General features: G+C 42.6%; 2 pseudogenes; both read left to right on the plus strand.

Annotated features, from left to right (window-relative positions):
• The first annotated feature begins 122 nt into the window (after window positions 1-122).
• Window positions 123-1,568, plus strand: LOC124659504 (annotated as a pseudogene).
• A 1,615-nt stretch (window positions 1,569-3,183) lies between these two features.
• Window positions 3,184-3,972, plus strand: LOC124683818 (annotated as a pseudogene).
• Window positions 3,973-15,318: the final 11,346 nt, after the last annotated feature.

Genomic DNA, 15,318 nt, shown 5'->3' on the forward strand with positions numbered 1-15,318 from the left:
ACCTTAGGATTACTGAGGGGGTTCTTCAGCAGCACATGTACTATCAGTAAGCATTCTATTCCCTTGCAATAATCATATCCCATTACCATTCTATTCCCTTGCAACCAGCCCTCTCCAAGAGCATGTTGCTGAAGCACGACTGGTGATGGATGATGATGAACACTGTGGGATGGGCTGGAGGAAACCAGGGACTTCGATGGGCACATTCTCTTCATAGAGGAGGACCACCACATCTTCACCAATGCATACCCTAGTGCGCAGCTACTTGTGGAATTGAACAAAGAAGTGCCTCCGATGGTATGCTTTCAGTTTAGTGCCTTGTGATGTCAAGGCGAAAGGGGTAGTTGGGAGAGCTTGATTGCTAAGATGTGTAACATTGGTTATGTCTTCAATAGCACTGTGTGGAAGAAGATTAATGCTAAGGCTAAGCAGTTCTCCTCATTTGATGAGTACAACTGGGGTACTACAATGTGGGCGGGCAACCGTGTATCCATCATTTTGGAGCTTCTGTTTACAGCCTTAGGGGACCTAGGAGGAGCGCTGCACATTTTGACAAGTGCGACCTGCACTAAGGCCGTGACCCGTGGCAATATCTGTGTGGATAATGGTGTCGGAGCTGTAGAGGTAGATGCCATTGATAAGGTTCGTAACATCAAAGTTGATTGGCTAGTTCACATCATCAGGGAACAACAGGGTTATCATGCTGGTTTTAAAGGATGGGTTGGTTGGGGCGATCGCCGAGATCAAGGTTTTTCTCGTTAGTTTGGCATACATGTACCATGTTAAAGACCCATTATCTGCTTGATTGGTGTATAGGCAGAAGAATTTTTGGATCCATAATGTCCTTGTTGTAGTGTTATTTGGCACATGAGGGTTGATCCATACACGGTTTGTGATAAAATAGTCTTTCACCCTTTTTCTCAATTTTGTAGAATAGTTTCACAAACATTACCTTAGCCCTTAGACTTGGGTCATCCTTCCCAAAATGTATGATTTACTTCTTAACTGAATGATATGGATGTAGTTTACTGTTTCAAGATCATTCGCAACATTTGCTATCTAGAGTCTGTCATGTTTACTTTATTTGATTGAAGTACTGCTTTCTCGACATGTTCAATATTTAAGGAAGCTTCATGGTTGTTGATGATCAGTTCCTCTTATGGTCTTACCATTTCTAGTGTTATAAGTATCTATTGTCCGTTATATGATTTGAAACTAATTGTAGTACTAAATGATTCTACAACCCTCAGTATCTCTTTGATCATCCTATGCATATTTATATCATCTTCAGTTCCATAGGCTTCTTGTGTGGTGTTAATATTTTGTAGCTACCTGTATTTCTTAGGAACTCATTTACTCTTGGGTTACATACTTGCATTACTAGAGGCTGTAAAAAATATAGAATTTGTAGATTGTGAAATTTTAGACAAGTACATGCATATGGATACTCACTGAACTACATTTGTAGCCTTATTTCTTTTAGTTTTCTTAACTGTTGCTAATGGCGTTTAATTAGATATTATACAGTTCACTTATCATGGTGTGAAGTCGTCACCATATCATTGTAGTAAACATTCAACCGCTTGAACATCCTTTATGTGCTTGACAGCATTTACTGTAAAATGATTACAAAATTGACTGCACAATGAGGAGAGGCTTATTAGCTAAGGAAAGAGTTATGGAGTGCACAATCAGGTACATATAGCAAGTCTGTATTTCTATTCTGGTTGGTTTTAGGTTCGAAATGTTGGGATAATCCGTTCATGGGCTTGATCACAATTCATTACCGAGCTCCAACTTTCTCAGCATAGCACTGTGTGTAGGAAGATTCATGCTAAGGCTAAGCAGTTCTGCTCATTTGATGAGTAGAACTGGGATATTACGAAGCGGGCAGGCAAACATGTATCCATTGTTTTGGAGCTCCTGTTTATAGTCTGATGAGACCTAGGAGGTGGTGCTGCACATTTTGGCAAGTGCGGCCTGCACCAAGGCCATGTTAAAGAGCCATGATCTGCTTGATGGGGATATAAGCACAATAATAATTTTGGCATCCATAATGCCCTTCGTGTAATGTTATTTGGCACTTGAGAATTGATTCACACATGGTTTGTGATATAAAATAGTCTTTCACCCTTTTTCAATTTTGTAGAATTGTTTCAGAAACATTACCTTAGCCCTTAGACTTTGGCCACCCTTCCCAAAATATCTGATTTACTTTTAACTCACTGATATGGATGGGGTTTAATGTTTCAAGATCATTTGCAGCATTTATTATTAAGAGTATGCCATTTTTTTACTTTGTTTGATTGAACCATTGCTTTTTCTTCATGTTTAATATTCAAGGAAGCTTCGTTGGTGCTGATGACCAGTTCCTCTTATGGTCTTACCATTTCTAGCGGTACAAGTATCTATTGTCTGTTGTATGATTTGAACTAATTTGTAGTAGTACTAAAGGATTCTACAACATTTGGATATCTGTTTGATCATCCTATGCATTTATATCTTCTTAAGTTTCATACACCTCCTGTGTGGTGTTAATATTTGTAGCTACTTGTATTTCTTAGGAACTCATATATTCTTGACTTACATACTTGCATTAGTATAGGCTGTAAAAAATAATATTTGCATCAGTATATAATTTTTAGCTGGCGACATTTTAGACAAGGTACAGATATATAGATACTCGCTGAACAACAAGATATGGAGCCTTTTCTCTGCAAGTATTCTTAACTGTTGCTAATGGAGTATAATTAGATATTGTACAGTTCACTTATCATGGTCGAAAGTTGTCGCCGTATCATTATAGTAAATGTTCAACCACCTGAACATCCTTTATGTGCTTATCACCATTTACTGTAAGATGATTATAAAAGTTGACTGCACTTAAGCGAGTCTAATTAGCTAAGAAAGGAGTCCTGGAGTGCACCATCAGGTATATATAGTAGGTTTATATTTCTATTGTTAATGCTTTTAAGTCTGAAATGTCGGTCTAGTCCGTTCATGGGCTTGATCACACATCACAACCAAACTCCAACTTTTAAGCTGGTATATTCGATACATCTGACCTGAGAATTACTGAAGGGCTATTCAGCAAACTTGTTCTAACAGTAAGCATTCTATTCCCTTGCAATCATCATATTCCATTATCATTTTATTCCCTTGCAACCGCTGGTCTCCAGGATCATGTTGCTGAAGCACCACTGGTGCTGGATGATGAACACCATGTGGGATAGGCTTGAGGAGATCTTCCCCAATGCATACCTAAACTTGCAGCTACTTGTGGACTTGAAGCCAGAGAACTGTCCCCAAGGCTATCTATCGATTTGGCTCCATCGGATGTCAAGGCGAAAGAGGAAGGTTGGAAGAGCTAATTACTAAGATGATCTTTAACATTCACTATGCCTTCAATAGGACTGGAGGAACATTCATGCTTAGGCTAAGAAGTTCTGCTCATTTGATGAGTACAACAGGGATATACGATGTGGTTCCATCATTTTGGAGCTCCTGTTTATGGGATCTGGGCGTCGACCAGATGGCCAACGGCGTGCGGCTATGCTGCGCGCGCTGCCCGCGACCCGCGTTCGAGCCCCAGCTCCGCAGGTGTTGCGCCCTGCAGTTTCTTCTTAATAAAATGCCGCAGGGTCCCTCCCCTGCTGGTCTCGTTTATTTGGAGCTCCTGTTTACAGCCTGAGTGAACCTAGGAGGAGTGCTGCACATTTTAGCAAGTGTGGCCTGCACCAAGGGCAAGACTCAAGCAATATCCAGGTCGATATTGGTGTAGGAGCTGTACAACTAGATGCCACTGTTAAGGTTCCTAACATCAAAGCTGACTGGTCAGTTCACATCACGAGGAAGCAAGAAGGGTATCGGGCTGGTTTCAAAGGATGGAGTAGGTGGGGTGACCGGCTTGATCAGGTGCTTTGCTTGAGTTTTACGTACATGTACCAGGTTATAGATCCATCTCCTGCATGATGGGGGTATAAGCTCACGAATTTTGCCTACAGGATGTCTTTGCCGTAGTGTAATTTGATAATGTCGATTGATTCATACACGGTGTGTGACATAAATAGATTTCACCTTTTTTCTCAGTTTTATAGAATATTATTTATGTAAAACACTACTTAGCCCATAGACTTGGGTCACCCTTTTGCAAGCTGTATGGTTTGCATTCAAGTTTTAGCTCACTGATATGGATAGAGGAAGATCACTTGCAACATTTATTATTAAGCTGTCATGTTTAGTTTGTTTGATTGAAGTATTCTTTAATATTCAAGGAGCTTAATGGTTGTTGATGATCAGTATCTCTTATATGTTTTATGATTAAAACTAATTTCTTGTTCTAATGGATTCTACTATAGACGATATCTCTCTGGTCATCCAATGCAATATTTATATGTTCTTCAGTTTCGCATGCTTCTTGAATGCTGTTCTGTTCTTAAGTAGTTTTATTTGTTAGGAGCTCATTTATTCCAGAGTTTTTATTTGTCAGGATTTACTCCCGAGTTACATTTCGTAAAGCATTCTTACCTAGCGAAATTTTGAGAAGTACAGAGATACTCAAGAACAAGATATGGAGCTTTTTGTTTAGTTTTCTTGACCGCTCGCGATCTTGTTTAGTTAGATATGGTGTAATTCCCTTTTCATGCTGTAAAGTTGTCGAAATATCATTATATCTTAAACATTCAACTGCTTGAATATTCTTTATATTTATATGCTTGTCAACATTCAACTGCTTGAACGATTGTATTATGTCTGTAGATCTTTTGAAGAGGTAGGTTTGGGCGTTGAAAAATCAGAAATGCAGAATGCTTGCTTGCTCACAGTATTTGCCCAAACTCTCCATGGGCCAGACGAGTCGATCAGGCTTACCTCAGAAGAGAAGACCTGGAAGACCGACATGACCATGGTGGCAAACCAGTAATCTTGTTCAAGTTTATAGGGAGCCTAAAGAAATCGTGCTGCTGGACAGATGCTTGAAGCTCATAGAAGGAAAAAAAAAAGGGGCTGAAACTCCCCGGACAAATTGGCGTTGAACAAGCGGCACGTCCTGGTGATGGCTGGTTCGTGTACGCCGGAAGCGCTGGACTCCAGGAGTGGCTCAAGCTGATCTGATGATCATTTTCGTGCGTGTGTTGGGGAATGCTGTGGTTGAGGGATGTAATAGCATGGCTTTAGGCTTTAGCTTAGAGCTAGACTTGGGTTTTGCTCTTTGGTTCTGTTTCTGGGCACTTGGATTGCGTTGCTGTGTTGTAAGAGACGTTATGTGATCCTGTTGTTTCATTCTCTATGGAATGGAACAGGGCGACGTGATTTTTGATCTAAAAAACAAATGGATTGATATGTGTCCAGACAGAGTTCAAACCAAGCATTTAGCAGGACGAGGTGATTTTTGATCTAAAACACAAATGGATTGGATATGTCTCCAGACTGAGTTCAAATCAAACATTAATCAGATCAAGAGCACGATCAAGAGCAGAGTTACATCACAGCTACGAATAAGTTCAAATTACAGCTACAGACCAAATATGAAGTTATAGTTTCTCCTGAATGGCAAGTGCTCTAAGATGATCAGTGCACACGAGAGAATCACGCCGGGATTTCCTTCACTCACACAGCATCGTCTTCCTCAGCCGTGTCCACCTCCGCGATGCCGACGCCGCCACCGTCGTCCTTGTTCTCGCCGTCTCCTTCCTTGACTTGGTTCTCCACGTCGTCGTTGTCTCCACCTCCTCCTCCCAGCTCGAGCATCTCGATCTCGCCTGCCGGAACATCCTTGTCTGCCCCTGCTCCTCCCATACCTTGCGCGGCCCCGCCGGCTTGCGACGCGATGCCTCCCACCACGGCGTTGTCAGCTCCCGACTCTGGGATTTGCGCCGCCACGCGCCCATCTCCAGACCGTGAGGCTTGCGACGCGATGATGCGCCCATCTCCCGCCTCCAGGTCTTGCGCCGCAGCTCTGCGCACAGCTTCTACGGCTTCTGCCAGCGCGGCAGCTGCATCTGCTGCCTGCATCGCTCTAACCTTGAGCCAAAGCCAAACGCAGAGCTGCCCGCTGGCACAGATGACAGCAGCAAGGTTGGGCACCTACAGGTGGAACATGTGTATCAGATTAGCCAAACGGGCGACAGTACCTACTCTAGAAGCAAATCGGAGTGAGTCATTTGGAGAACGTACAAAGACGAACGCTCGAACACGTCCAATGCAGGAGTATATCGTCTAAACCACTCCATTAACAAAGGATGCACTGGCCTGCAAGGCTGATATCTGGGTCACATCGTTGTTCCGGTAGGCCACGCGCTGCAAACACACAAACACACAGGTTAGCTGTAATCTTTTTTAGATAAGCTATAGACAATCACCGACACCAATTCGATCCATACCGTGGTGTAGACAGGTATGGCGTACATCGCAACGCCCGAGAACATCGCGATGTACCCCACGAAGGTCCGTGACCACCCTGTGAATAGGAGGAGCATGAGCACGGTGATAGACACGATCGCGATGCCGAGAAGGCTGATGACGGTCCGCCGCCGGTTGCCAACCGCGAATCGGAGGAAGATGGCCACGTAGATCAGCTCGGCGACGATCCCGTAGGCGTTCGCGTTCGCGGCCATCAAGGGCACGCCGAGCCAATCAGCCAGTGTGTGGTGGTGCCCGTGGACCAACGTGACGATGGCTGGGATGCCAAACTCCACCCACATGGCCGAGTTGAAAGCCGCCGCAAGGTACGAGTAGGGTTTTGTCTCCCCAACCTGCTGAGTCCTCCAGATGGCCCTGAATGTCGGACTGTGGTAGACAAAGTAGCACAATTATGAACAGGAAGTGCTAGCGTGACAACAAATTGAGAATGGAGCAAAGAAGTAGGAGCAAAGAAGATATCTGATAGCAGCATTGTATAAGCAAATAACTGTAAAACAAGCAGCCATAGATTTCAGTGAACATGATGATTAGCATGATCAGATGATACAAACAAGTTGCTTGGCACACCATAGTTACATGGCAAGCATCGAAGCATTTTGCCAAGTGTGGTGATAATTAACATGATTTTCCTTGACAGTATGCACTCAAATCAAATGCATAAATGAGATAGTTAGTACTGTGTTTCAGGTGATGGCTGAGAAATTACTGAAAATCAACTTATCAAATTCTATGTTATTCTGTGCCCACCAATAACATTTACATCTGCTAACCTAGTAACCAAGCAAACCAGCTAATGATAGATAATGCTGAACTGTTCAAGTTAAATACCAAATTACATAAAAGGGTGTAACACTGAAATGCCTAGGAGTACAAGTTAAATAGCATGAACATAGTGGCCAAATTACCACAGAAGCAGAGCACATGGAACTTGATGTCCAAACTGAACTGTTCCTTTGCTACTGAAACAGTCACGACAAATTGAACGCGACGGCCAACAGGTTGAAAGACGTAGTTGGCCGTGGACGGGGCAGCTAGGGCAAGGTCCCTGAAGCACGCTCCCATGGTGAGGCAGAGCCGCAGAGAAGCATCGTTGGCCGCGGTTCAGGGTTCAAACGCGGTGGGCGACGAATGCGAAACGAGAGCGGTTGCGAGATTGTAGGAAACTATGCGCTGTGAAAGAAGTTGGAACGGGAAGTGGTGGATGGCGTCGGCCGTTCCATGGAAACAAAAGATAGCAGACTCGGGGATTCGAAACTGGGATCTACGGATGTTCAAATTGTATCAGTTTCTGGACACGCCCGAACTGTGGTTTCTTTCATTTTCACGCACAGAGTAGAGCAGAGAGCAGCGTTGAGCGACTCGCGGCGGGTGCGGCTGCTCGTATGCGGTGGTGGCAGGCAGCATCCCAGTGCTCGGGGACACCAATGTCATGGCTGCACGCGTGGGAGTCATTGTATGTCCCATGAGGCGCCAAGACGAACTCACAAGTATGCTGTCCTTGGTGTCGCGCTAGCTCGCCGGCGGAGGCGCCAGCGCAGGGTGCGCTCGGGAAGGCGCCGAGAAGAACTCAGCAGGACGCCGTGTGACCAGGCCGTGAATGGTGCGGTGGCTTCGGTGCTAGGTGGGAAGCTCTGGGCGCGCTCGCTGGAGGCGCTAAGAGAAACTCACAAGGATGCATGGTGTCGTGCTAGCTCTTGCCGGCGCCAGGTGCGCTCGGACGCCGTGTGCCCGTGCCGTGTATCAGTGCAGGGTGTGGCGCCAGGTACGCTTCGCGGGAGGCGACAAAAGGAACTCAGCAGCACGTCGCGTGACCGTGTGGTGAGTGGTATTCGCGTGACCGTGTGACCATGCCTTGAATGGTGCGGTGCAAGGTCGGCAGCTCCGGGCGCGCTCGCAGGAGGCGCCAAGAGGGAAGCTCTGTCCTGCATGTCATGCGCGCCCTCGCCGGCGCCGGCGCCGGCGCCAGGTGAGCTCGCGCGTGCCGCAAGAGGAACTTACGAGGACGCCGTGTGTACGTGACGTGCATGGTGAGGTGTTATGCGACGGGTGTGCTTAGCGGGAGGCGATAAGATGAACTCACATTGGTGATGAGATCACAGCAATTGCCGTCACCAAGCCGACAAGGCCCAGCACCAGCTCCGCCGTGCTCTGCCCCGTTGAAAGCGTCGCCGCCACCATCTCCTCTTCGCTCGCCGGTAACTCACGCTCCCCTGGGTTGTGAAGTGAGGTGTGCGGGTGGCCTGAGTTGTGAAGTGATGTGCCTTTGCTTGCCCTTGGTTCATTATAAAGGGAACCGGTTAGCTTCCTCCTCAGACCTTTTAGCTCATGCACATGAACTCTACCATATGAAAATCGTTACATGAACATTACTTGAAAAAAACAACATCATCTCCTAACTCTTTCATCCTCGTAAAATACTACTTCCTTCTTCTAATGTTATCTTTGGAAAAAAAAAATAACTTCACATACATCTGTCGCATGCCATCTCTTATTCGGGGAAATACTACAACCATTTTCTACTATATCTTTGGAAAAATATATTCGCTCCACACTTCACCATCCGGGAAAAACACTATACGCCGTCCACCGCCTCTTTTAGCTGGAAAAATAACACGACTATATATAAAGGTTGAACCGGTTTGCTGCCTCCTTAGACCTTTTGGTTACTGTTGATGCACATGAACGGTACCATATAAAAATTGCTACATAAACACTACTTGAAAAAACAACACCATCTCTTAACTCTTTAATCCTCGCAAAATACTACTACCTTCTTCTAATGCTATCTTTGGAAAAATATAATAACTTCACGTACAGACATCTGTTGCCTATATGCTGCATCTCATATCCGGGAAAATACTATGACCCTTTTCTAATATATCTTTGGAAAAAATATATTCGCTCCACCCTTCGACGTCCGGGAGAAACACTATACGCGAACAAAAACAGTTCACCGCCCGTCGCCTCTTTTAGCTGGGAAAATAACACTGGATCTCCTTAGAAAAATGAAGTTACTCCAACGTATTTATGTACTCATGAACAACACCCAATGAACATTAACATCCACTATCTCTTTCAGTTGGGTAAAATACCATTTTCTTCTTATTTAGCAACTCCGGAATAAAAAATATGTCACCGTCCACCATCTGTTTTATTGGAAACAAATACTACTCCTGTTTCAGCCGGGGAAAATACTACTTCTTTTTTCTCTAGCTACTCTGGAAATAAAAAATAATTTATCATCTACCCCATGTTTTATCCGAAAAATACTACTGCCTTTTACCCCCTTCAGAAAAATATAGTAACCCCACCATTCGTCACTATACTACTGCGACAATCTGTCGACTCTCCTATCCAGAAATACTACTGCCTTTTTCTGCTCTAGCATGAGATATATTTATAGTTACTTGACCATCCTTTGTCTAAACTACTACCATCTGTTACCTGAGAAAAATGTTACTACACCGTTCATCGCCTCTTTCATGCGGGGAAAATAATATTCCCATTTTCTACCGTATTTTCAAAAGAAATATAACTACTCCACCATATGCCGCCTATAGTACTGCATTCTTCAATGGTATCTTGGAAAAATATACCTACACCGCCTATTGCCTCTTTCAGCAGGGGAAAATGTTACTATCTTATTCTGTGGCAATACCAAAAATAACTAGTGAGAATACTATACCTTCTTTACATTATCTAAGGAAAAAACTTGCTCCGTCGTCTGTGGCCTCTTTTAATCGGCGGGTGTTGTCTTCTCTCTTGGAACCGTAACCATAATGTAGTGCCACTGCCATACTACTTTCTTCTTCCCATCACCCCACGATCATCTAGTGATTTTTCTCCATAAACCTCTTTTTTTTTCACCGCATCATGATCACCTTCGGACGTGGAAAAAAAATCTGAACCCTTGGCGCTACGATAGCACTTCTACATTGTTTCAAAATTACTTCCACAACATCACTTCTAGAATACTCCAGTACCAAGGATATTGTAATAATTCTACAATAGCTTATCCAACAATATAATAGCCAAGGATGCGGCGTGCCACCAGTATCCCTTCCTAGTTTTATATTAGAAGCAGCGGTCAAGTACTCGTACTCTACAAAGTCTTTTTACTCTCTCCCTCCTCTTGTGAACTATAGACTCCTTTTGCGTTTTGGAGCTCGAGCTCTAGGTAGCTCCTTGTTCTGCAAAAATTCGAAAAACAACCTTTCGAATTTCAAACATAAATAAATCTGGATGTAGATAAAGGTGAATCCTATAAGTGTATTAAATATCTATAAGAAATACCATATACATTGGCTACACAACAATAGCTAAAGTGTGGATCTTTTAATATAGTGAACAATACAAATTTTCAAACACCCAAAATATTTCAAAATTTGCCATTTGTGTAATCCAAAGTATAAGGTACTCCATCCATTCAATAATGTAAGACATTTTAGCTTTTTATATTCACTAATTTTGGTTTGTATCTAGTCTATTTTTAATGTGTAGATTCACTAATTTGGTCAGTATTTAATTAGTCCACTTTAAAATGTCTAAACCGTCTTAAATTGGTGAACCGATGGAGTATTTAGCTTTGAGATTTTACATGGTTGTAGAGTCCATCCTCATGTGCATGTATATTTTGTTTTTAGAATGATTTGAAACATTTAAATGTCATTTTTTATTTTTCTCAAAATAAAAGAGCTATGTGAAGCTTGAGCTCCTAAGCAAGTTTCTGACCTGCAGTACACAAACTTAAACCCGAGATATACACTTCACTATATGAACTTTTAATAGTTCCTTTAGATGATCAGAAAATAATGAAGATATTCCATGCCACGGGAGTGCAACCTGGAAATTTGCACCGACGACGTAAAGATTTTAGGTTTTAGGGTTAAAATTTAGGATATTTTTAATATTTGTGCCTAGCTTAGAATTGTGGCTATTTCCGCCGATGTGTAGTACCACGAGGTGGACTATGCGCTAGAGACGATTGTCGACCCAGCATGGACCCGCATTGCGGTTCCCAAATGGCCCCGCGTTGCCGCACGCACCTCTGCCGAAGAAAGCCGTTGCTTTCAAAGGGGCGAACACATGCCGGCGGTTTTATCTGTGTTCACAACACAATGTAAGTAATGTTCGATATTGTTTTGATTTAGTAGCACCGTGATTTGCTCAAATTTGTTCATAATCCATATATGTAGGGTGGTACGAACCTTGCTTTGTGGATTGGGCTGATACTGAGTGGTGTTTGCCATGCCAACGTTCAATAACTGCTTTGTGGGGGCATGTATGAGAATATCAACCATTATCGTATCCAGGAGAAAACTTAAAATGCTGAGTTGGTTAATAATTTAAGGTGTACAAGAAATACACCAGGTTGTTACTGGTTGGATACCGTTGAGAGACGTGTGTTGGAGCAAAACATGGCCAAATCAAAGGGAAACTATGAGGAAGAATCTGCACTTGAGTTACGCAAGATGGAGAAGGAGAGGATCTTGCTGCTAAAGGAGAATAAGTAGTGGAACGATAAAAGGAAATTACTGAAGTGGGATAAGAAGAGGTTTGAATACATGCTACTTGATGATCTGAATTCTAGTGATGCAAACAAGAAGAAGATGAAGAGTGACGTGTTCTCCTTTGGATCTTGTTGAGCATATGTGCTAAAAAAACTAATAAGTAGTATCACTCCGTCCCATGAAAAATATCTGAGATTTGTCAAAATTTTGATGTATCTACCTACTATTTGTCTAGATGCATCTAAATTTAGGCAAATCTTCGATATGTCAGTTAGGATGGAGAGAGTAGTTGTAATATGATTTAAATTGTTCCGTGAGACTACTACTTGGCATCAAACGTTTTGGGTAAAATTGTTACTACATGTCCAAATTAATTGACTCAACTTTATCAAGATATGGGTATATCTAACACATTTGTTGACTAGATATATCTGTATGTAGATAAAGTTGAGTCAAATAATATGAACCAGAGAGAGTATCATGTTTGAGAGATTGAAAAGCAAAACATATTAGGCTGTTGTGTGGACCTCCGTGACAAGTTCATGCACCGTGACTCCCTGAGTGCATCTTACAATCGCACACGGGGCACACACAATCTTTTGAATAAGTAAATCGTTATTTCCAAAAAAAGGGGAAAAAAACTATTGACTTAGTAGTAACCAGCCAGTCGGATAAGAAATAGTATCTCCATACATAGAATTTTGAATAATAACAAGCCTTGCGGGTGTTTGTGGAATTACATGTACAAATCTATGGTTCTACGCCCCTCGGGATTTCCATCAATTACCTCTTCTGCAAAATGACCAACATAGGCACACCCACATGCAATAATTATTATCGAGCCTATCGTGCCGACGGTTAATCCCGTGAAAAATAAGGCCCAACCAGTTGAGGTTGTCGGGTTGGAGCGTAAGCAGATAAACATAATGGTGCCGAAAGCGACGACAAGGAAGAGCACGATCGAGACCCCAAAACACAGGAAGGCATATCTGCTATGTTGCTGAGGCTCCGCTGCAGCCACAACCCCGTCAGGATTAGGGTTTTCATTGGGAGGCATCCCATATTTTTCTCTCAACGAAATAAAGACACGCCGATTGGGTTGTGCTTTAACAAAGTTGTCACCGCCATTGCCATGACCGGGGTTTTCGATGTCGACCATCTCTATATCTACCATGGTCTGCCTTGAACGCTCTTTGCTCTGCTTGAGATGATCTGCTCGAGAAGATGTAATTAGAGAGATAGATGGTAATTTGTACACGTATAGCCTGACTTTGGATGATAAATCAGAACGAAGCATAGAGATGGCACCTTGTTGGAGGCAAAAAGACGATGAAGCAGATCGATATGATCGGCATGCGGAACGGACGATAAAGAGCAACCCTGATACGATTTACTTGCGGACGTACGTACGAGACTAGCTAGGAGATAACCGACTCGAATTCCTATGCCAACCCAGTACTGATCGCGCACGAAAGCTCCAGTACTTCTAGTAATACTACAGGACTCTTTTCTAAAAGACCTGAACATCTTTGGCCTTCAATCCCCACGCCCAGTTAAAGTAGGAGTATTTTGTTTCCGTTATGTATCCTGCCGTTGTTCCAGGGTGGCCTCCTGTGCCTTCTCTTTTGACTGGAAGGGACCGGCGCATTGGTGGAGTTCGAATACTTTAATCAGTGACTCTAGTTAAGATCGACAAATGAATCATCAGCATCCTAAAATCTCCAGTCATCACGCCGTACCATAATAATACGTAGATCATGTATAAATACATTGTACACCATCTCATCCAGTTATATTATAATCTTGAAAATTATACCATGTCACATGCACATCCTGGAAAAACGAGTTAGATGCCTCTACATGTTTGGTTACAAAGTTGTACGTGGCTTCATAGGCTTAAAGAGTTAGCCAACCTATGTTACCATGAGCATGATGATCCAACTTGCTAGTTTAAAAATGTGGGGTGTATGGGTCGATTGACCGAGATCTCGCGAGCTATACTAAACGATCATTGAATGTGTGACCCCCATGTAGACAGAATTCACAAGCCCTCTCCTATGCAACTTCATCATCTCAACTTAGAAATGACCAAACCAACAGAAACAGTTCGTTGATCTGATAACGAGTACTCATGAGCAACATAAAATTATCGCAGATTGCTAGAAGATTGTAACAAAATCACTGTCATGCCGCTGAGATTTTAGCAAGATGCATATTGTGGAAAGCAACAGAACAATCATGCTTGTACAACACATGTACATCTAGATAAAATTGCAAATTCAGATAGATCTTCTCTGATACCACTGTTGAGTTGCGTGTATAGAAACAAAAGATTGATCCTACATGAACCACCAACGCCCTACAGAGATGCAATAACGAGTGAGATATCTAGATTGAACTCACCAAGCTTGAGGTGGAAGCCTAGATGAATAGACGATCCCTCCACCGATATCCACGCGTCTAGCTAATCAAACCGTCAGGGCCACGTCGTCCATGGCGTAGCTAAGTTGATGAGAGTGGTGCAACCTTTCGAAAACTGCGTTGCGAAGTTTCAAAAAATCTAAAAATGAATCTAGATGTAGATAAAGGTATATCCTACAAGTGTATAGACTGTTAATATGAAATACTTTATCAAACCTTCCATGGAGCATTTCCTGCCAATTGTACAAAGAACACAAGTAAGATTAGGAGGGATTGCTGATTTCTTAAACTATGGAGAAAAATTACAACTGGTTAAATCTGTACTAGCTTCCATGCCAATTTTCTTCATGTGCTGCTTTGATGTACCTGTTGCCATAAAGGAGCAAGTAGTGAAATACATGAGACACTGTCTATGGAGAAAGAAAAATTCTGATGTCCAAGCAAATGACACTGCTCTTGTAGCATGGAAAAAATATGCAGACCCAAAGAACAAGGTGGTTTGGGAGTCCTCAATCTGGAAGTACAAAATAAGGTTCTCATGTTAAAGAACCTTCACAAATTTTTCAACAGTCATGACATTCCTTGGGTGCATTTAATCAGAGAGTCTTATTACTTAAATGGCAATCTGCCCACAAATAATTTGGATGCATCCTTCTGGTCGAAATCACATCTAAAACTGCTAGACATTTACAAATCCATGGCAAGATGTAATATTGGAAATGGGAAAACTGTAAATTTCTGGACTGGTCTTTGGGAATATAATTGTCTTCATAAAAAATTTCCTCACCTCATAACCTTTGCCAAACATACATATTTGACTGTGGAGAACATGTTCCACCTTCCTCTATCGCATCAAGCTTATGAGGAGTTCCAAAGCCTGAAATTATTATGTCAAAATGCTCTCACAACAGTACAAGAAAGAAATCTAGATAATTAGTCATATATTTGGGGAAATGTAGAATTCTCT

Source organism: Lolium rigidum, chromosome 1, assembly GCF_022539505.1.
Source record: "Lolium rigidum isolate FL_2022 chromosome 1, APGP_CSIRO_Lrig_0.1, whole genome shotgun sequence".
In the NCBI taxonomy this organism is placed as follows: domain Eukaryota; kingdom Viridiplantae; phylum Streptophyta; class Magnoliopsida; order Poales; family Poaceae; genus Lolium; species Lolium rigidum.